Source organism: Petromyzon marinus, chromosome 47 (assembly GCF_048934315.1).
Source record: "Petromyzon marinus isolate PM22_M1 ecotype Great Lakes invasive population chromosome 47, UKy_Petmar_22M1.pri1.0, whole genome shotgun sequence".
Lineage (NCBI taxonomy): Eukaryota > Metazoa > Chordata > Hyperoartia > Petromyzontiformes > Petromyzontidae > Petromyzon > Petromyzon marinus.
In genome coordinates this window covers 12,185,910-12,209,833 of record NC_133713.1, presented here as the reverse complement: position 1 = coordinate 12,209,833, position 23,924 = coordinate 12,185,910, and the positions used below count along the sequence as shown (strand labels likewise).

At 45.2% G+C, this 23,924-nt stretch overlaps 1 protein-coding gene across 3 annotated transcripts in view; it reads left to right on the top strand.

Annotated features, from left to right (window-relative positions):
* Nucleotides 1-23,924, top strand: part of LOC116952441 (mitogen-activated protein kinase kinase kinase kinase 4-like) — a 120,868-nt gene that overhangs the window by 6,661 nt on the left and 90,283 nt on the right. The window lies entirely within an intron of this gene.

The following is a 23,924-nucleotide window of genomic DNA, read 5'->3' as shown; positions in this document are numbered from 1 at the left end:
GACCAGTTCAATGCAGTTGATCACGAAAGGAAAATAGGCATGCCGTGAGTGGTGCATACCTCTGTATGCTTTGTGAATTTGATGGTTCATTGCAGATACGGTAATGAATGGCAGCCAGGGCAGAGGTGTGAAACTGTCAGTCATGCCCTGTGATTTGATGAATCGTTGTGATTCGGCAGTTGCGATTTTCTATTTACTTTTGCTGTTGTGGTGCATGTAGAATCAATAACTTCTGCAGGGTTTTTCATGAGAAACATTGTCAGCCATGATCTATCCTCCGCTGAATGAAGGGCTCCCCGAACAATCGCCAATTCTCAGTCTCCTGCGCATGCACTTAGTTTATCGCTCTGCCTCTGTAATGGACATCCTCTCAGCTGTATTTCCTTCTTTGGCTGCCCCTCTGACATTTGTCTCAACCACCGGCCATCAAAAGTAGTAAAACAATAATTTATTCTCACATGCAAGAATTACTGCCTTTGTATTGTGCATAAGAACCCACTTCGATGGATGCATCAATACACATCTGTAATCTGAGTGGTTGTCATATGTTAAAAAGGCATACATTTCTTTTCGAATAATAAATGATCATATACACTCTGGTATGTGGTTCTCAACCTGTGGTCCAACATACCACCAGTCTACAAGGCCATGGAACAGTTGCAGATGTAATTTTTGTGACCAAACGCCATGTGTTTTTACTGGATGGTGGTGCGTGAAAAATGTTTGAGAGTTGATGGTGGTCCGTGGGTCCATAAATGCTATGAACTGCTACTCTAGAATTAACATAGAAACACTTGCACAATGTATTTAATGTGCACACAATGTACTCTTCAGTTTGTATGCAGTTTTTAGATGGCCTCTAAATATCGACGTTTTAAAAAGCAGCATGTACACTTTGCTTGGTAGGTGGAGTGTTGAGTGAGTACGTAACACATGACAATGGCATTGAGATAGGTGTCTTTATTCATGAAACGGATAACGTGGATTCCAAACCGGAATTAAAAATCTCGATGAATGGCACAAACCCGGGGGGGATTTGGGTCATTGAGTAGGAAAAACAGTTGCAGCAGAACAACAATTTTAACATGGAAAAGGGGATGTATCGGTACGCGTTAGTGTTTCCTGCCATCGCTGGAGGAACCGGAGGCCGCGGGGCTTGAGGGTAGCGTGTGTCAGATCCGCTCGAGTTTATTTTGGCTTGGCATGTGACGATGGGCCCAGTTCTCTCTGCCACCACGCCCAGCCGTCGGCATCAAGCAACAGGTTATTTTCCGCAGGCCGATTTGTTTCGATGCAGGGCGTCCGTATGGGTGCAAGAGCCAAATCGCCCGGAAAGCGGCTGATTGCGTTAAAGCTACGCAGTGATTGAGTCTGGATAACTATTGGATAGGGGACCCAAGATGAACAAGTTCGAGGCTGTGGGGGCCTCATGGTGGGCAGTAGAATGCAGTTCAGCAAAATGTGTTGCCGTTGCTGCACTTTTTTGTTTCCACATCTATGCTCTATACATTCACCAACCCGCACTGACCTGCATGGTGAAATAGCCCCTACATGGTGTGTGGAGGGCCCTCATCCAGCAGTGGCTTGACAAAAGGGTTGTACATGTACATTCTGTACCAGCTGTCGTCAAAAGCCTACATTACTGCTTCATTTGTCATTGATGGAAACATTTGCTCTAACCTCCATATATTATGGTTTGGTCTTAGAAATTTTGTGTACGAGTGCTGCTGAATATTAGGGGAGGAATAACACGTGGATTTATTGATTAATATGAATTTATTTTTTAAATCTCACTGCATAAAATCCCGTGTTACAATCAACATTGTCAAAAAGTCCATGACATCAGACCAGATGGTTCACTTGTCGGTACCAACTTGGAATGGCATAACTTTAGTTGTTCCCACTTCTTTGCGTGACCTATACCAGTGAATTATGTGAACCATTTGAAACATAAATTACATTTCTAAAGCACTTTTCTACTTGGTACACAAGGCCCTATACTCTACCAAGAAATGTCATCGTCCACGGGGAGGAAAAATAGAAGCTCATTCATAAACTAAGACTATAAATGTGTATTGGGGCAGGTTTTGAGCGGATTATCAAACACTAATTCATTGTTGTTAGCCATGTTAATAAATCGGTGTGATGAAAATGTTTCTGCCTTAGGTGGTAACAATTTCTTCCACTCTGGTCCTTGGACTAAAACATAGAATTGGTTATTTGCTCGAATCACAAACCTGAACTGCAGCAGTTCATCAAATCTCCACAGGGGTGAATCGTTAACACTCCCCTACTGCATAGCTTTGGGTTGTAGAATGATTATCTGCCTCGTGCCAAGCGCAGGCAATTTCATTCCAACTGCACATGGCCAGATAGCCGCGTTTGCCCGCCAACAGCACATGACACGTTTTTTTGCTTGTTAGAAGAGGGCGACGCTTGTAGTCTGGCCCACTGTTGCCTCGAAATCGCTCTTGTGGATTGTAAGCACGCATTTATGGGCTTTCCTCCTTTTTTTAAGACCTGCCAAGTTTGACTTTCAGCCTGTTCTTTAATTGGTTCCAGAAGCTTAATTAAATAGCCTGAGGTGGGGGGGGGGTTTGAGAAACGAACACCGCTATGTTAGCGCAGCGTCACGACTCGGACCAGTGCTCTTTACTTTCAGAGGGGGGGGAAAGAACATCGCGGTGCAGCAGTAATAATGCATTACAAAGATGTTATTCAACAGGAAGCGTGTTTACATGCACTTTGTAAACTACCATCATTGCTTACTTTGTGTTCATTAATAATGCAGCGGTATGTGGTGGATGTCAAGGTCCGATGTTGAGATAGGACGTTTTGAGATTTATGAGCTCAATGATTTATATTGCAGTGTGGCCAAGTTTGTTTGCCAACCAATTACATTACCTGGTAAAACGTGAAATCGAACAAAATTAACACAGCCGTAGCAGAGGGAGAGGACAAACGTTCAGGATCGTCAACAATTTGTCTAATGGGCTTTTGCCGAGTGACGAATGGGTTGAGAAACACGTGACCTCTATGCAATTCCATTGCTCTTTTATACTAAGTGAAGCACATACAGTTTTAGTACATTGTGCAAGGGGAACCTGGACACCACGGCTAATTTCAATGGTTCGTGATATCTTAATCAGTCTTGCCCCACTGCCAACGACCTGCACTGACCAGCTTAGTTAAGTCTTTTATATAAATCTTTACATAACCTGACCTATGTGTTGCGCAGAGCCCTTCTTTCAGCAGTGCAGTGACAAAGGGCTTAAAATATAAATTTAAAAAAAAGTGTATTAATTTAGTTATTAACAACTTAAACATATTTAGGCCGTGACAGTCTTGAGATTTGCTTGAGTGGCTATTTAAAATGTGATGTTCAGCTAACAGCAGCGTGCCGCAGTAAATCTTTGGACAACAAACCGATTTATTGAGTGGCACTGGGAATTGAAACTGGCTCGGTAGCGAGCACCGTGACCACTCGGGCCATGCGGCCACCCCCTGGCTCCTCCGTCTCTGTGGCCAAAATATTTTGCGGAGCATCTTCTCCACGAAACATGCGGCGAGGGTGTTAACGATACCGAGGGCAGGCTATTTTGTGCCGCAGTATATTGGCAATTTAAACGTACGCATCGGGTTAGAATACCTCCTCCGGAATAGAGTTGTTAAACAAAATAACCGGTGAACTGGTAACCGTATTCACAATCAATTACCGGCTTACGAAAAACAGGAATCGCTAATGTTTTTCCAGTGAAACGTTTGTAAAGAATGCGCCGAATGGCACGCACGAACTTACAAACGCCGAATGGCACGCACCAACGTACAAATGCCAAAAAAACTATTTTAACAGCATGACCCAAGAAATGCCGCACGATCAAACCCGCTGTGTTTGATATTGCGCCTCTTCTGGAGAAATGAAGTGCTTTCTAGATAAAACATTACCTGTCCTGCCCGTTTCCTCCCATGAGTTTTTATACCGTCGTCTTTGCCAGCTGTTATAAAAGGATCATGCAGACTAAAAAAAATAGCTTTGTACAATCTGGCCGCCTAATTGAATGTAATTAGTGTAGCATTATACAAGACGACCTGATTTTAATGTGCAGTCATTAAATCCGTATAAGTCGACACGTGTGTATTTAGAGCACTGCAATATTATTCTGGTATACTTTTTCTATGAATTGTGTTAACGTGCGTCAATGTCACCTACAGATGGTTTAAGTACGCTTGACTGGCGATACGCGCTCGCTTCATTTCTGTTGAAATCATTGCTCATTATAAACCAATTGGACAAGTTGCGACGAGTGGATGGCCCATTCGCATCTACGCAGTCTTAATTAGCGGTGAGTCTCGACACGGTTCTATTTACGGAGAAAATGTCCAAAAGAGTAATCTATTTACAAACGTTGTTTCTATCAAAGCGTGCCTCGAGTCGGCCTGTGCGAACATTTGGATCAGGCCTGCGATTAGCGGGCACAGGGATGGCCCTGCTGGTGTTGCCGCAACGTGCCGGAGTTCGACACCGCCATAAAAAACGTTCCCGTTGACAGCTGCAGGTGCGGTATGCTGCCCCACGTCTGCAGCTGGCGGTCGATGTGGTCAGAGTTAATTCAACACCTGTGGCTGCTGGGGCACTGTTGGCTTTGGGCGATTGTTTTCAAAAGGGGGGCGGTGGATGGTCTATGAGCACCTGTGCATCGTGCACTGTTCAGTACAGTGCATTTTGTTCCTTTTTTATTGTTATCCAACTTAAAGTTGAAAGCGTTCTGGCCGACATTGGGTCAGATGGATGGGGTCACGATAACCCTTGTAAAAATGAGCAAACCGACATTTCTAGCATAACATCACGTTGCTATTAGGGACTTGCCATGAACAAAAGTCGTCAAATTCATTAATTGTTTTGGCCAAAACGTGTCGATTAAAGCCTGCACTGAATAGATATAATCCTATTGGCCAACATGGCGGGTTCACACGTAATTCGATACGTCATATCATCTCACGCGACTCGGAAGCTTATAGCCAGTTATCTACTTACGAGGACATACACGTGGGGAATCGTTCCGGTGTCCATCCATATGCACAATTTTTCATGGTATTTATGAAATGAAAGAAATCCCATTGAGTTGAAATAAACCCATTGAGATGCGTGAAACATTGTCTCCTTGACCCAGGGCGACCTTGTTAACCTCACGGCACACCTACCTGAGCAAACGGCGGCTGCTGCGCTCCGCTGGTGGGGGATGAGTGTCGGCGGGCCGTGTTTTCATTGCGCGCCGCGGCCTTCGGTTTCCCGAACGTGGTGCAGGAATGGGAAGGGGGTCACCTCCCTTCCTGTCTGCTACCCCTCCATTCTTCTCGCGAGCACCAACCAGGGGTACCTCCAGTAAACAAGACGCGCCGTCACTTTGCTATGCACCCTCTCGGCGTGCGGAGCGCGGGCACACTCATCGGTAGCTGTGTTTGCGTCGTGATTGACCTTTTAAAAGTGACTTGACCGCTAAGCCGAATTACACGGTTAACCGTACGTCTTTCCTAATATTATTGGTTCTTTCGGTAAAGTCACATAGAAGGGAAACAAAAAAATAATACAAATATATAACAATAAAATTATCACGACGTTTCGACTGCAACACAAGATATCATCATCAGGTGTGAAAACCACAGCAAGAAAGTTTGAAAAAGTGGCGTTTTTTTTAACGTTAGCACCACGGAGAGCGATTTGGCAGTTATTCAGATGGACGAGTCCATCTATGTTCGGAAAAGAGGAGGGGGGAGACGAAAATAATGGATGCGGTCTGAAAACCACCGTAAGCGTGAACAATCAATTTGATAAACCGAAATGGTGTATCAAATCCTTCCAATGATTGCTAAGCCAGAATCCATCTTCTCGGTTGAAATTGTCTCTGTATATGTGGATAGCCTCATGAACGAATCTCTCATGGTAGCCAAATGGCTTGCAGAGAACCGCTGTCTTGGAGAAGTCAAAGTCATGTGAGCCTACTGAATTATAACAGTGATCTGCCACGGCCGAGGTGTTGGTCCTACCGTGTTTTAGGTATGCTTTGTGTTCACGGATGCGGCCCGAGACATGTCGTTTGGTTTCTCCAATGTAACTACTACCACAGAGGCAACTTAGTTTGTAGACACCAGGGTACTCTATGTCCGGATTCACATCTTTTACAGATGGAACCAGATCACGTATTTTATGTAATGTGTTGAATCAGACCTGGATCTTGTGTTTATTCAAGATTTTGGAGATCTTTTTTGTGATCCCCGCAATGTAGGGTAAAGTGATGGTTTTGAAAGGCTCCTCAAGAGGGTCCTTCTTCATGGTTGGAGTGATAGCTTTGCGGATTGTGTAGTCAGAGTAACCATTAGCCTTAAGAGCTTGGTGTACGTGCTTGAGTTCACTGGCTATGTGTTCCTGGTTGGATATGCATTGGGCTCTATGGTGCAGAGTCTTGATGAGGGAATTCTGGGATGGATGGTGTGCAGCATAGTTTTAACTAAATGTAGTTTTTCATTCGTGTAAAGCATCCTGAGATGCGATTCCATTTAGACACAATACACTGCTTATTTTTGGTGTTATTTTATAAAGATTTTTTACAAGGCCCGGTTTCATCGCTCCGTTACCCAATTCTCCCTTGACAAAGAAACTTTCTTTTGGTCCGAGTGGCCGCTCACCTGCTTTAATTATAGATTTTTATTCTCCCGACGATCATTCTTATTCTTTAAAAAAAGATTCCTGCACTCAAAATAAAATCATCTTATCAAGTGACCAACAATTGATTGTTTACACTTCACGCAAGTCATTTTCATGTGTTACATTTTGGGCTGCTGTAGCAGACGTGATAATACGATGCAATAGAACCAATGGGAAACGTCACAAACAACAGTGTAAGAAGGAGATGCAAAAATGACAATTCTTGCAACCAACCCCAAATAGCAGAAGTTCATCAAATCATGAGTGGTGCTTGAATAATTAATGCTTATTCGCTGCGTTTTGTTGGCATGGTATAATGGTAAGCACACTAGACTTTAAAACCAGAGGTCGCCAATTTAATTCCATCTAATGGCGTGGCAGATCAAACAAATGGGTCAAGTTTCTCAAATCCCTCCCCCCTTTGTCCACCTAGCAGTATTAATGGGTACACCACAGACCTTCTTTCGGCAGGCCGCATGTGGTGGTGTAAAGTGTGAGTACTCCAACCTCTTCCAACACGTGTGATCAATGTGGAAAAATAGACCAAATGCCCTCAAGAGTTACCCTCTCTCTAGCCGAGGTGCTTTTGTGAGCCCGTGGTGTTTTCCGTTCACCGAATAATCTTGCGCAAGTCTGTACTTTTGGAATCCGTCCACTTGAATCGACACTAAGCAACTCGTATTGGGAGCGCCGTTGTTGTAACTCATTGCGCCGGTCGTCATACGATCGGGGTGAGGAGCTGTGTCAAAGCGTCGGATTTTTCGCAACTGGCGCAGCTCGTTCACCCGTAACGCGGCGAGCTGATATTGCAGTTCTCGTTCCATTTGGTTGCGGTTGAATTGGTGCCTGTTCTGCTGAGGTTACATTTTTGTGTTTCCTGTGATTCACCAGGGTGTGGTATTGCAAGCGAGATGAATTATGCCATTTTTTTGACCCCCAGTGTCATTTTGTGGACACAAGCCGGAATGTAGAATTATTGCCGCGATGCTAACGGCGGCATCACGATTTGTGAGGTTTGGACCAGGATTGTCTCAGGCGACAAATAAAACAAGCGTGTTGTCGAGATAGATTTAATTTGAAACTTTTGCGTACGTTGGAGCAAATGGAGCCGGATTGGCAAAGCCTGCAGTGTTGGGTGATAACAGTGGCCTGTCCTGAAAGAGGTGAGAGCGAGACATAAATCAGTCACCCCATGTGACTCATTTTACACACCGGACATGGGCGTCTGGACAACTGTCGACGGTCCATTGCGCCACAAATTGTGGAGTTTAGCTTGAGCCCTTGTTCTACACCTGACACTCGGATTTCAAGGTCAGAGATGTGTGTGCGCGCACGGATACAGCCAATTTGTCTTCATCCACTGATGGGCGATGGCCCCCTGCCCCCCCACACCGTGCGGCTCATGGTGGTGTCACTTCACCGAGCTTGACCACGCTGGTAAGTGCGTTGGTGTACGTAGGGAGCACATGCCAATGATGGATTTTCTACATAAGATGTGCTGATCTCGAAATAAAGTGGTTCCTTTCTCTTCTCCACCATCACCCAAAGTGACCACGTGGTCTTTATTTGCTCAACCTACCCAGGTGTTTTACTAAATGTTTTTGTTGTCAACGCCCTGTGTGTACGAGGCATGGCTGCTTTCTGTAGGCTGCCAGCACTCGCATGCTGTAAAACAACATGAATGCGCGAGTCGTCAAGGCTCGAGTTCGTTACTCTCGGCCTCTCCCCCTCAAATCTCACTTGGCAGGGCAGAAGTGTTTAATTTGATTGCTCTTCTTAGGTTCCACGTGTCAACGCATCTTGGTCTCCAGATACATGCGGAGGATGTATGGAGTCCGCTTTAACTGTAATCTCTTTCATTTTTCCAAATTACAGAGAATGGAATATTCAAAAGTATACGTGTGTATAATTGCAGTAGGTCTATCCAGTAGTTTGTTAGTGGTGCCTCTATAAAGGATTAACAGGTGCAGCTTAATTTTAAAAAGGTGTTATTGCTGTTACTGTCAAAGAGGGGTATTTTTAACACTTGCTAAGAATATTAATTGCAGCAGTGGTGATCAGGGACCAAGTAAATTGGCAGTCGTGCCAGTGATGATGACACATAATATCATGTTAACAACAATATTGGCTTTTATGCTGATTGCAGTGGGCAGAAGTTTCCCATACATACTGTGGGTCTTGTGCCACATTGGTAGAGTTCAGATGCTATGTACCCATCCTCTCGTTGACCACCAACCCCCGTGGCTGAGTAATGGCCAGGCACTTTTAATGGTCGAGATTAATGAGGGTGGCAGCGAAAGGAGGAATTGTGCATGAAAGGGCCGCCCACCGTGGAGGGGCAGCGATAGACTTTGCTAATGTGCACCAGGAGCTATAGGTGGATTTATTCGCAAGATCATGATTGGCGATGGTGATAATAAATGTGCTGTTTTATTCTCAGATCTTGGTGTTTAATCGTACACGTGTTTCGCACCTCCGATTAGCACGGTTGGCTACGTACGGTGCGAAAGAAGTTAAACATTCGTACGTACATGCAACTTTGAGAACAGTGCCCACAAGTTAAACATTCGTACGTACATGCAACTTTGAGAACAGTGCCCACAATCCTACGATGATACCGTAGTTGACCAATGTCTGTTCGTCTTTGTTACCGTGTATCAAGTGTCTCGCTTTATTTATTCATTCCATCACTCCACACCTTCCCTTTCATTTCCTAACCTCATAATTTCTGCATCTCCCATCGTTGGCAGCACACCGCAGCGCGAGAGATAGGCACTCGAGTCCATTAATCCGAATGGCCCACTGCGATGCGGCCGCCGATACGTACGTGCGTTGAACTTATTTTCGTGCCGCACGTAGCCAACCATGCTAATCGGAGGTGCGATACGGGCGCTGATACGGCCAGAGATGAGAAGCGTTCATATGACGACGATGCCGCCCCCCGCCTCTGCGTGTTTCTGGCCGGTGCCTTGGGTGGGACACGGGGCCGGTGGCATTTCTCTATCGCAGGGTCCTGCGCGCTTGCTGTACAGTGCATCCCTGGTGGACTCGTGCGTGATTGCACCCACGTTCCATAATAATAAAACGGGGGTTTTTTTTGGAGTTAGATCGCGTAAATATAAAAGCGTGTCATTAAGCCACGGTCGTACAGGTTTTAGCGCAGCAGCAGCAGCACGCGTGCCAGCGGCGATGGATGCGATCTCGCAGTGGTGAAATCTCACCTCCCACCTCTCTGCATTTTGTCTGACGTCAGCCCCCTGAAATGTCGCCCTCCTGTGTCCCATGTTTTTAAATCGGCAGTGGGAGGGGCGGGCGGTTGTTTACCCTGATGAAATGTAGAAGTAGGGGATTTTTTTTCGAACCGGTAAACTCTGCTTGCGTGTTTTAAAAAGTACCTTCATTCGTTTTTGTTGACAAGTTCGGTTCTATTTGCTGGTGGATTTGTGTTGGCAAGTGGGAGCAACGACGCGTTCGCCTCTTTCACCGTCTACAATACGATGACGGTTAGAATGTACGTGGCGCCTCGTTGCGACCGCATCTCAAGACGCTGTAGAGATACGGTGGGCGTATTTAATTCGTAGACAAAGCAGGCGTTCAGTGATAGGCAGAGGGGGAAAGGGAAGGTTTTGATTGCATGGATGATGGCTGTGGGATTTCTGTACCTAAATGCTTGGGTGTATAAGATAGATATTCAGCCAGTGCTTCCAACCTATAGACAAGCGCACACGCTTTTAAGGTGTATTACAACACCGGGATTTTGCGTGGATTCTCAAGTAAGCGTTAATTGTAGTGGATACTAAGGGTGTAAAAATTTACACTTTTAAACTGTATTCCTGTGCTGGTGTGGCGTCACAGCATTGGGGGGGGGGGGGGGGGGTCTGATACAGTGCAGATAGTTTTGTCATAAACCAAGTCCATAAACGTTTATGGGAACTGCTATTCAAACCACAGTTACCGGCCGGTGCCGAACCAAAGTTCGACTGGAATGCTGTAAATTTCAGCCCTTATGCAACCACCTCAAATATATTTTCTTTATCAAGCGAGCCAGTCAAGTGTATTGCAGGGCTGCTCTTTTTAGACGCAGGTAAATGTGAATGATTGCGAGTAAGCGCTTGGATTTCTATGAACCTTTATCGGGCGCCTTGATAGTTGCATTGTGGGCATTCAGTCGCAACTGCTGCACGTGGAAGCAATAATTCCAGATGGGCGAGCCAGCCTTGGGAGCGCCGAAAATTAAAGATCGTGAGATCACATTTTCACGCTGTGTGGCTCTTGATGAAAAGCAATTTGTTCCATTATAAGGATTCTTCATTTTAGCTTTGTCGCAGGCTTGACAATGAGCGCTTGGAACACCATGCTGGCTTGGCCACACGTCCCCAGAGCGAGAGAGAGAGAGAACTCTAGTTTTAATATAGGGCTTCATATTAACCTCCTCTGACGCACGACGATCTTGTCGATAAGGCGAAAGATGGGGGCTCGGGAACTGACAATAATTCGGAAAACAACACGTTCGGCGTTCTAGCCGATGTCACTTGGAGGCGTGAAATGTTTTGTGAAGGCAAAGGTCGTTCGTGTGGGATTTGGAAAACCTGACTTGTCTTTTATGCGAGGCAGCTCCTGAGAGCAGTCTAAAATAATAGTAATTAAATGCTCCATGATTATTGCATATACGAATATGTTTTTGCTCCAGGTTAATGCTGTAGCATTATCTTTCAATGTAAGCGCAACATCCCCACTACTCAATCGATTATCACATTATGGTATTTCATACCTTGATTTTATTTTTCCCACCACAGTTTTCTTTTCTTGGTTTTTCACCCTCTTGAGCCATGCCAAGCCCAAATTTTGCCTAGCTATCGTGTGAACGGTAACACGTAGAGTGCCACTCGCCACCAAACCTCCGCTCATCGGGAGATCAGAAGAGATCCACGAAAATAAAAAAATACCTCCTTGCCAAATTTGGCACATAAAGGTTAATGGGGTCGAGTTACACACGTTCAGAAAAAGTTTAATCGCCATGCTGGCAATAAGGAAGTTTCAGAGTCTACGGTTTTGGCAAAGATTAAAAACCGCCCAACAGATTCCGCAGATACACTCCGTGAGAGGAGCTCTCGTAGAACATTTGCAGATTGTGAACATTACCTTGTTATCATGGAAGAGGCTTTGAGTCATGGGCTGTCAAGTTTTCCAGTAATGTTCTGGGTTTTCTTGTTGCTGCGTTAATGCGAGGCGCCTGCACATAACACGGTGCACATTGTCTGGACATGGTGGAGTTCATTATTAATTTTTTTCCCTCTTCCTAAAACTGGTTTTGTCGGATTACACTGGATCCAAAACCACATGCTGCCGGATAATTGTCCGTGCTTTAAGAGCTGACCTTTTTCTTTCGTCTCACGGTTTATAAAATGCGTCTTTAAAAGTGCTTCAGTTCAATATACGTTGCCTTCACATGTGGTGGTGAATGCAAGCCGTGTTTGTTAACCCTTTCCCATTTCGAGACGCCTGCAAGTTCCAGGGTGGGGGTCCCTTTCACCACCGATTCTCGGAATGCGCACGCGGCTCTGCGTTATTTTTACTTGGAGAGGCGTGGTGCCGTTGGTTTTAAAGACATTGTAACTCACCGCAGAGAACTGTAGCGACACGACCGCACTCTATGATAGCTGGCGCCAAACTGTGTCACATGCCCTCCCGCGTGGCTTTGTGGGAGCCTTGGTACGTCTTTAGACCTGAAGACGTACCAATAATATTTTTTTCCGATTTCCTTCCGATCACCTACACGTACATCATTGGAATGGGAAAAGGTCGAGTTGAAGTGGGTTGAAGGCTCCATTGGGACTACAGTACTTTCCAGTGATATTTTCATCTCGAGGTATGAAGGTTCAGAGTGCACACTTGTGTAAGGCCTGCAAACTTGATCAGTGTGTGGACTAGGGGGTCCAACGTGTGTAAGTTTGTCATGAGAACACAAAAGTCATGAAGTAAATGTACAGCTCCACTTTTGGATGAGGGCTTCCCCACAGCCTGCAGGTCACGAGGAGTGTATGACCACGCTTTACCATGCTGGTCAGTGCTGGTTGTTGAATGTGGGGGTTGCACAGAAATATAGCACAACAGTGGACAAGTTTCTGCATAGGTGTCTACCACGCACCACTTTTCCTCCTTTGCCCTACAGTATATGTAAACGGTAGGAGCACGTTGAGATAAATGATCTTTTTGCATGGTAGACCTGGAGGTAATCAGAGGAGACATCGTTTATACAGGAATGCTCATGGTTTGAGTCACCTGCATTGTTGTGTGCCACAGGGCTGTTTGGATAAAGGCTCTTGGTGTAATGTACCATTGTGGTCTGTGTTTAAAGAGCCTCGGGGTGTGGTGGTGACCAGGTGGCTTATGCATCGGGGAAATAAATCGGCAGCACTGACAATCTGGCTTTGAATCCGCTGAGCCACCGACAATGACACTCGGTTGTCGAGTGTAGTGAGTTTACCATCACAGCCCATTGACTACTGGGTGTACAAAAGCATTCATTTTGGCTTTTGTCTTAATTTGGTGAAATTCCAGCTATGAGGATTAAAACAATATTAGTTTGAGTGCCATGTGGTGAACATTTGTCTGCAGTATGGCGCGTTTGTTGCATCACAAGGCCACTTGAACTGATTTTGGCAGCGGTTCTATGAAGTTTCCTTTTGCAGGTCATTCTATAACATAGTATTGCCATGTGCCGAAATTGTGCATGGAAACTTCATCAACTACCACAATTTGACTAAAATGCAGACAATTTTTTTTCAAGACATTGGTAATTCCGTTTTTTTTAGTCTACCTTGTACAGGTTTGACATTACAACATTTCAGAAATGTTAATCAATTTCATACCCATCAGACATGAAACAATAAGCTATCCTTGGATGCTTTGTCTCGTAGCATGACCCTGATAACACTATTTGAATAAAATGGGGAAAAAACAAATTCGAGACCATTTAAAGACAAGTACTTCTGGGTCTTGCGTGGCGGTCGGTGGTCACCACCACACCCAGCTGCATTTCATTCCCATGATAGGGCGGCTTAGTGTGCCCATATCATTTCATGCTGGTTCAACTGACTTGCCTGTGTGCTAAGAGGCCCTTGCTAGGTGCAAGGGCTGATGATTTCCAAGTCCGGGTCAATGGAGACACGGGGTATTGGCGGGTGCTGTAAACATTACGACACCGGATACAAAGTGACATGCATTTATTGTTGGTCAAACGTCAAAGTGATTTCCTGCTCAAATGAGCATTATTGCGGTGCTCATTGCCTGTTTACAGCCCTGAGCCAGTGGAGGAAATGCCACATTCCTATGGCGGGGGTGAGTCCATCATCCATCACTGTTGACTTCCTTACAGTGGTACTCATTGTATTGACCCTGGAGGGGATGATGTGTTGAGTCAACCCCTAACCAGGATTTGCACTTGCACCCTTATCATTTGCGAGCTGCTCTCTACTGCCGAGCCACCTGGCAGGCGGGGGTGGTAGTATTATTTACGGTTGTTTTTGATGGTTGTGTATTTAAAGTCACTAAAGCGAAATTGTGGACAAGAGATGATGAACAACAGGGCAGTGTAGCAAAATCATTGTTGTAATGTACTTCGAGGCTCCCTCACCATTCCACACTAACTGCTGTGGTATGATATGGTCAGATAATTCCATCAACCTATTGGCAAAACAGGGCTGTCCATGTGCATTGGGGACAGGAGGACAAGCAGTCGGACATTGTGTCAACAATTACTTAGGTGGGATACTAGAAGGGATTATTGCCGGTGGTCCTCGACCGATGATGGAGCAGCATGCCCCAGAGGGACATCCACCGCAGAGATGGTGGGAGCGATGGAATCGGATTGCGTGCGACATCGAGAGGGATTGTTGCGTTGGAGACCGTAAGAGATGGTGATGGCATGGGGATGTCTTAATCCAGCGGTGGCAATAATAGTCTTGGGTGATGTTGACCTAATCCGTTTGTCTTGAGCTGTTGGATACATGGTTTAAGTTAAATTCTAAAAAAATATTTCCTTAATTGCAGTCATTTGTTAAATAATAATTATTTATTGACATCGCTGCATTACTGCATTTAAATGTATGGGAGTGAAATCAGGAGTGCCAGAATGACCGTAACTTTAAAGTCATTTTGGTTTCTCATGATTGAAGCTTTGGACAGCCCTAGACACACATCCTAGGTGATTGCCTACAAGATAAGAGCCGTTTGTTTTTAGTGTTGCTTCTCTATATAGTTTATTAGTTTGACCATACTCCACCAGTCTGCTCGGTGCAGTTGATGAAAGGGATGCCCAGGACCGGTTCAGATCTCATTCTCACAATTGATGTTTGTCATGGCTTGGATTCAAACTCAGGTGGCCAGGTTCTTGGTGCAGTACAATAAGAATTGGCTCACTGTACCACCCCCATCTTCTTTTAACATACACAAACCATGTACTGTACACTCATCGGATGTTTCAGGCAGTGTGCCTACTTCAGAGTTGAGGGCTCTTGGCGGCTGCCAGGAGGTCCTTTATTACTCGCGTACGTGTGTGTCTTCTCATCTTAAACCGCAAAATATATTTGCAAAAACCTAATAGGGTAGCGTAACGTATTGTGTTACGTCTTTCCCATGAAGTCAACCCCGTAGCTTGAGTTGGCTCTAAACAAAGGGGCCAGGAGGCGCTTTGAAAGGTGCACGGGCGGCAACGATGTAGGGCAGAAAGCGCCCGGCTGTCCCGGGAGTTTTTACGCCTGGGGAGTGTTTTGCTCAGAGCGGCGTGCTTTGTCTGTCCTGCGATCGGCCAATTCGGGTGAAATGCTTTCGCATGTATCATCAAATTCTTCGATTGAAATGTATTGCCACGCTCGCCGATGCATGCGTCGCATCTACACGTAAGGAACGATTTATTTACAATTCGTGAAACCCGTGAGCAAATGTCATTGTTAGGCTAACGCAGAGGTCGGCAACCTGCGGCTCCGTGGCCGCGTGCGGCTCTTTTTAAGGACTGCTCCGTGACGTTATTTATTAAGGACCCACTGTCTCGTATTCACCACAGTGCGTTGCAGTTCTTGAAATATTGAGGTTTTTACCAAATTTGAAAAAAATGTCGGCTCTTGTCATTTTGGCTGCTGACCCCTGGGCTAGTACAAGTGTGATGGAAAGCAGTTGGTACAATGAGACAAGAAAATATTTAGTCTTTATTTAAATCGTGACCCACATTTGTGACAATTCATTAAATCATGGTGAGCTAGGGTGAATTTTTACGTATATAAATAAAAAATATTTTTGGTAATAAAAAATTGGCTTATGATCAAATTACTTTGGATGCACACCAGGTTGTAATAAGCAGCATGCGGGACTGCGCAACGGAATGGTCGGCAGGGGACGGTGCAATAAATGCAATTGTTGTACCGCGTGTTCATGCTCCCACGTCTATGGTCCCAGCCTTCTTCGCCAAACCCACAGCGACCCAAGCGGTGCTGCAGTACGGTCAAACAACCCCCACGACAGCCTACACGGCGTATGGAGAACCCCTCATCCAGCAGTGGATTGACGAAAGAGGGTTACCATCTACAGTACAAAGCAGCATTGCTGGGCGTTTTAGATTTTTTGGGGTTTATTTTGTGTCCCGGTTTGAGAGTTGCATGGCGTCCAGGCTAGGGTAGTAGAATGCGAGCCCCTCTTACATGGGGCGCCAACCTTCCCAGCATTCCTTGTGCACTTTACGTTGAAACCGAACACCGGCGACGACCCACAGCCACCGCTCGCTATAAATGTGTCCTTTAGGAAAACAACGCGTTTAAAAATATATTTTTATCTTGCGCCCTTGGCATCCGAGCGCAAGCATTTTAGTCTCCTTTATTTTCGTTGCCTGGTATGGGGGTGAACGATGCAATGTACCTCGTGTCATTTTTTGTTGACGTGTGGTACAGGGTCTGCAGAATGTATCAAGAAGGTATAGTAATTGTGGAATGTTGATTTTTAAAAACGATTCTTCGTAGAATTGTAAGCTTCAAGAATGGGTGATGTCCCATTTATGCAATTGACGTGCTGGTGTTGCGTTTAGAATGAATAACATGGACATAACTATGGAAACGACAACATTGAACATATCTTTTGAATCAATCGGCACTGGGTTGTGTACATTGTGACGTGTCTTGTATTAATCGCAAATCTGTGTAATGAGCCAATCTATACCATGTGCTTAAAAACACAAGGCCAAAAAAGGATTGTTGCATTGCAATTTGTCGTCGACGTTTGGGAGAAGCTAAAATTATTACGTCGAAAAATGTTTGCTTGAGTTGTGTAATGTGCAATATGCACAGTGTTTTGCAACTAAAGATAATGACCTCCGCTTTGGTATAGCAAATCATGAAACTTTTATGATTTGTAGCAGAATTATGCATGTCTTTTCATGCAGCGAGGTGTAATAATAATAACAACAACGATGGTGGAAACCAATGCGCGGTCGCGGCTCGCCAAACCGCGACATGGCACAGGCCTGTGACCCACTTCGGAGCCAATTGGGAGAGCTGCCGACGGTCGGTAGCCGCGAACGACGGCTGCCACGCGGCCGGCATCTCCACCAACGGCGCCCTCTTCATGGCGCCGGCGCTTCCGACATGGCCATGAGTAGGAAGTCGCGTCACGACGCACCCCGAAATTATTTTTACAGTTGCCGGCAAGGGCTTGGGAGGACTTTGCGCATGGCAACGTAACGACGCATTGATTTTAGGTCATGATAACATTTTTTTGAGTCCTATGTGTAAGGATAGATTATTTACGATTTCTGATAATTATGTGGAAATGTGACATTTTGGCCCGTGTACCAAACAAAACTACAAATATAATCTTACAAATTTTCATAAGTTATTTCATGAATCTCGTTAAGACCTGCAATTGTGACCATTCATTGATTCGCTGGTCTGGTTTGTACAGAATTGAGAACAACTTCCAATCTTTAAATATACTTGTTTCCATCCCAACCAGGGGTTTTCTTGGCCCATCACCATCGTTAGCGCTATCATAATCAATTAACGAGGTGCTGAAAATGAGACCTGACAAACAAGGACACTAGATGAAGACTGCACAAATGAGGCAGAGAGAAGAATAAATGTAAGAATCAACTTGTGAATTAATTTGTGACCCCCATATTAAGACAATACAATTTTTTGGGGGGGTGAGGATCAGGAGTGAATTGCTACATAGCTCGCAGTGAGGATTATTCATCGGTGTCCGAATATATTAAAATGTCTCGTTCAGGAATTTTAATGCGTTTGCGTTTAACAAAATCCTTGCATCTTTCCGTTCACAGACTTTAAAAGCCAATGGCTTCAGCATAGATTTGTTTTTCCCCACATGGACGGCCCATTTGTCAGTTCAGTGCTGGACGAGTTTTCCTGTTATCTGTGTGGATTGAGGGTTATTGACCTTACTTCACCACGCTGGTCAGTGTGGTGTTGTGACGGTGGTGGTCAAAAACTGGCTCGGATATTACTTGCAACCAATGTTGGTGGGAAATTGAACTCGGGTCACCGAGTTCGTTACAACAATTAATCTTTCCTGCACTGTGGCTCTATGACCCACCACGTAGCCCTACCACCGACAAACACGTTACAACGCGTGGACCCATCGAAGCACTATATAGGCCCAATTCTGCTTATCTTTTAGAAATCTGAGGACGTATTGGTTTGGATGGGACCCCTGGAAAATCCATAACCGGCGGCGTCCTTTCTTGGATCCACCCCCACCCGACAATGCCCCAGTGACCCGGCGTTTCCCGTCCACCTGCTGCCGCCCAGACTAAGCGTGTCCCCGGGTCCGGCTTTACTTAATTTGCCATTAGTTCTTCGGGCCTTGCTAACGGCAAACAGCGTCGCATGTGTTCAAGGCCAGACAAAGCCGTGCTGTATGGCGAGGTCACCAATTAATGCTGCCCCGCGTGTTTGCTGACCCCCCTCCTCCTCTCCCTCTGCCCCACGTCTGCGCGTTGACTGAGAGAAGCTGGTTTGTTTTCTCCGCACGTTGCAATGAAGTGGTCGAACGAGGCCTCCTTTAAAAACACGCGCAAACTTTATTCGGGTTTTCTTTTGTGCGGAGCGACGGGCGAGGCGGAAGTGGCGCACTGCGCGAAGAAATATTTGCCCTGTTAAGAAAGTGTAATATTTCTTGACACGTAAACTTTGATGATTAGACTTTCTTTTATGCCCTCTGTATTATTCGTAATAAAGGGTTTTTTTTAAACAGAACATGCCAGTTCGTTACTGTATTATTATTATTTAAACTACTTAACTAAACAATTCAACTCACTTAAGTTCAAGATATGTTTTGTATGCAATACAGTAAAAGTTCTCAATTATATCTTTCATGTCGGAGCGCTGTTGACTCATATGCAAGTCTGGGTTTTTCCATACATGGATCTACACCATAATAGGATGAATTAGCCACTATTTCTGAGTAACTCGCCTTATTTGTGAAAATGTGATTATGATTTTAATAAGGTGAATGTAGTGCTCTCAGGAGGCCACTTTCTGGTAGCTGTAATAATCAGCTGATAAGCTTGAATAATAATAGGATGCTGTAGCTTCGCATCCGGGGTCACTCTTTATCTAAAGACATTCGTGGATCTTATGAAGGCTCCACCCACGGACAATAAGATTTTTCACCGCTCGGTTTGGTACCGGATATTAGTTCCTTGGCTTAAAGGCGTTCTCTACTGTGTACAAAATCACACACTACAGCATTAACAGGTGAGCTGGTACGTATGTTGAACTTCTTTCGCACCGTATGGAGCCAACCGTGCAAATCAGAGGTGCACATTTTATGAGCGCGGTGCACTAATAATGCAATGTGCGTGCATTTCCGATGTCTTGTATCACCGTCTGTGTTTGCGGAGTGGGGTGGAGATGCCGCACGGCCGTCCGCAACATCCACCCGTGCCCCTCGGGGCTATGCGGTCGCACGTTGACATTCACCGGTGTGCCCTGGCGCAGTGGCTGGCACGGTGACATCCATCCGTGCCCCTCGGGGGCAGTGGGTGGCACGGTGACATCCACCCGTGCCCCTCGGGGGCAGTGGGTGGCACGGTGACATCCACCTGTTCCCTCAGGGGCAGTGGGTGGCACGGTGACATCCACCCGTGCCCCGGTGCGGTGACATGGTGACATCCACCCGTGCCCCGGTGCGGTGCGCTGGCATGGTGACATCCACCCGTTCGCCTCGGTGCGGTGGCACGGTGACGCGCACGTACCAAGTTTGTCGCACGCATGGCGAGGCAAGCGCCGGTGCGTGCTGAGGGCGTTCTTGGCCACCACCAATCCTGCCACGGCTCGTTAAGCGCGAGCCGCGAGCGCTGTCTTGCTCACGTCTCTCTTGGCAAGAGGTGAAGAACGCTGCTGAAATTGAACGATTTTGTGTGCTTTTTTTAATCGTCTCGGTGGCGTGTCACAGCTCGGTCGCCGCTGGTTTTATGCAACGTTTCACGAGTCAAGAGCCACATGGCTCACAGGGCTATACCTAATAAATGAAACTGAAATGTTTACGTTAATTTATCTTCAACCCGCCTTGTGCGGCAAGCGTGCTATTAAAATTCCGAAGTCTGCTTTTACTCTCGTTAACGGTTAACTAGTTTGGTTTGTATTGTTTTAAATGAAACAATTATGCAAAGTTCTGCCATAAAAGCTGCGGTGCATCATAGTTATTGAAAACACGGCTTGGGTTAGTTTATTGTTGAGCTGAGTAGCAGCGATAAAATTGTGTATTGTTAATTTCATGGCTGAGATTCTTGACTCCTAAACAGATGGAGAGTGCATTGAGGAGATCTTGCAGAAAGAGATTCCGTACAGTTCCTATAAAGGAAGACAAAACCCAAACACATGCCTCGTATATCCTGCCGTCACATTTAATAATGAATCGTTGTGAATGGGAGGAAGAAAAAAAAGTTTGAACGTGAGGGTCAGCCACTCATGCAACATCGTTCCCATACATTTGAATGACCTACTGTAATTAGAGTGGCGTCATTATGACTTGAAAAGTTTTCTCGTGAAAACTCTTGAACAATGCCGATCGCTCGATCACAGTATACATACAACTGCTCCAACAGCTTGTAGGAAGTGGGGACAAAGTGGCGGAGTTGGTGGTGCCACAACTGGCTTCGAATAATTGTTTTTGTTTGTTCTTCGCGTTTGAGCTCCTGAGGTCGAGTACATGTTGGTCGGCGCAGGAAAATAACGCCTGACCACCCCCGCAGCCGAACGCAAGATGCGAAGTTCGTTTGGGCAGTTCGCAATGTGCAGACGTCAATACGGAAGGCAGGGCAGCATTACAGTTAAAAGAGCAAATGGGCCAATCTGCTTTTTTTCATAACACGGAAGTACGAATTGATTGGTGGTGTGTGATGACAGGGGTGTTCAGCCAGCGAGGATGGCATTTATAGAGAGCCATTACTTTTGAGTGATAAGTCGCTGTGCGTTTTGTCAAGTCGCACAGGATGGGTCGAGAAGCATATTTATGATGCAGTAGACTGAGGTTTCTCAAACTCCTTTCCTTGTATTCTACCACATGACAAGATTACATTTTTAGCAGCTATTCGTCGCATGCAATGATTTAATTTCCATTTGAGTGTAGAAATTGGCGAACATGGAGAGGTGAATAGTGTGAAGCATAAAGTTTGAGCGATTCATAACCGGGTGAGAATCTTTTTTTAGACCAAACATCCCTTGTCCGAGGCAGACCTGTAATGTATACAGCAGGTGTACCGTGCAGTTGTTTGTATCGGCAAGTCAAAGAAGTTGAGTAAAATGTTCTGTGTTTCACACAAAATATAATCCTTTGTAGTGATTGTTTAATTTATAGCAAATTTATATTATACATGTATAATTGCACTGCAGTACTGTGTTTACAACGATACAAAATTTGTATATACATAGAAAAGACACATTCTGTATAATAGGAACTTTGAAAATGAGTTAACATTCATAGATTACCATTATTTTATTTGGCAAAAGAATAACTTATCTTTTAGATTCATTTTCAGGAGCACCCTTCTTTGGAATTTTTGACTAATTATATTAATTATAACTAGGGGGTTTGGATGTATGTGGGAGGCAATAAACAGCTTGGAGGAAACTTGCACACTTTAGCTCGTAAAAATATATTTACGAATCCACTGCGGTGCATCACTTCCTGGGCACTTCAAAGCCCATACACCTCCAGCATGTGAAATTGCCAGGCACAGTCTCCCATCCAAGTACTAACTGTGGCTCGGGCCTACTTAACTCAAAAGATCTGATGAAATTGGGTGCAGTCGGAATGATTTAGTCGAAGGCAAAAATCCTCCACCCGCCGTGTTTGTTTCTTCAATCGCTCGCCGCGGTGGGGAAGTGAAACGGGGAACTGGTTCCCGCATTCCCATTTGCAACTCCCACTGTTTAATAATAATAATAGTTGTATAATTGCCCCCTAATCGCCGCTGTTGTTGTTCTTCCTCCCGATCAGCTTGTTTGTTGAGGCTTCCGGAGGGAGGGGGGGACAGCATGTTCAGTTGAGGGGCGGAGGGGGGGTGTAAGGAGTGATGATGGCGAGTAGGAATTACTGTGGGGGGGTGGCAGGTAATTGTTACATCGCACATCTCTAGTGGTGAGCAGTTTGCTTGAAAGCCAGACCGACCCATTGGAGGTTGTGGAGTGCAATGGGTGGTTGATGTCACCACCAAGTTGAGTAACTTCTTCCTTCCTGAGGCCGAACGAACGCTTGCTGCTGCTGCTGCATTGTGCTCCTGCAGGCCAGAGGGATTTGAGAGAGGCTAGACGAGTTTATCAGTGCTATATTTAACTGGCGGGCTATGCAGGTCCAGGCTTGTTCTCTCCAAGCTTGCACATTCTCCCCAGGAAGTGAGCGTGGAAGGCTTACACCGTCTTTTTTTGGTCTTTTTTTGTTATCATGGTCTCTCTTTGTGTAAATCTTAGAGTGTTATATTTGTACACAAAAATACGGATATTAAAAACATAAAATTTGCCACAATGTAATGGTTTAGCACACGCAACAAGAAGAGTTTATATTCTTGGTTCTTTCGGTAAAGTCACGTAGAAGGGAAACAATAAAATAATAAAAATATTAATAAAATAATATTTTTATTGAAATCATAAAATATTTAAAAAATGTTTTTATTATTTTGTTTCCCTTTTACGTGACTTTACCGAAAGAACCAAGAATATGAATCCCTGCAGTCACGAAAGCTTTTAAATTAAAAGAAGAGAGTTTGTGTTGCAGAGCCACACGCAGCTTTACTCTGTTGCAGCTCACATGAATTGGAACAGCAACGACGTTGTCTTTGCTTCGAGAAAAAAATATTTAGTTTTTTGCCATTCATCTTGGCGGCGGAGCAATTCTCAGCAATGGCTAAGCGTCTGTGGCGAGTATCTAAAACCGGCCCTGCCCCCACCCCACTTGACCAACTCGCAATAGCCAGCGTGGTGAAGTACAGATAAACAACCGACATGACTGACACTGCGTGGGGAGGCCTTTATCCAGCAGTTTTTTTTTTACAAAGGGCTGTAGAGTTAAAAAATTAAACCTTGGACGTTTGATCGACAAACGCAGGGGGTAAGTGTTTTGACGATCGTCTGGAAAAATGAAGTCTGCGTTTACTGAAAATTCGAGTGTGAGCAGGGAATCCTTAGGTATTGTGTTTGGGGACAGTTGGTGCCACGGAGTTTACAGCAAATGGTATTTTCTTAAGCAGCTCATGTTACTTTTGAAATGTTGCTCGAGTATTTGCTTTGGGGTTAAAAGGTCTAGGAAAGCATCTCTGCCGTGGAGTTTGCTTTTTTTTCAATGTGAAGGCCGATTGTGGGGAAAGGAAAGACTAATTTGCATGGTAAATGTTTTGATAACATTCTTATGCAGACATCACATTGAATATATATAATTATGTCCTTCACTTGGATGCATATTTTAATCGGCAACCATGGTCTCTCCATGTATAGATTAATCCTCCCTGAGACGTCGATGCCTACTTGTGGTCTTGGCGATGCAACAATCCATCCAGCACACCAATTTTCATCGAAATGTCTCCACTGTGGACACCCCCCCCCCTCTCTCTTGAGTGTTCCCTTGGCTGCCAATCCATCGTGAATCTCTACCGTGGGCATCATCCCTTGTGGCAGCGGGTCCGACCCGAGCTTCTCCATGCTGCTTTGCGTGCTCTTCAGCA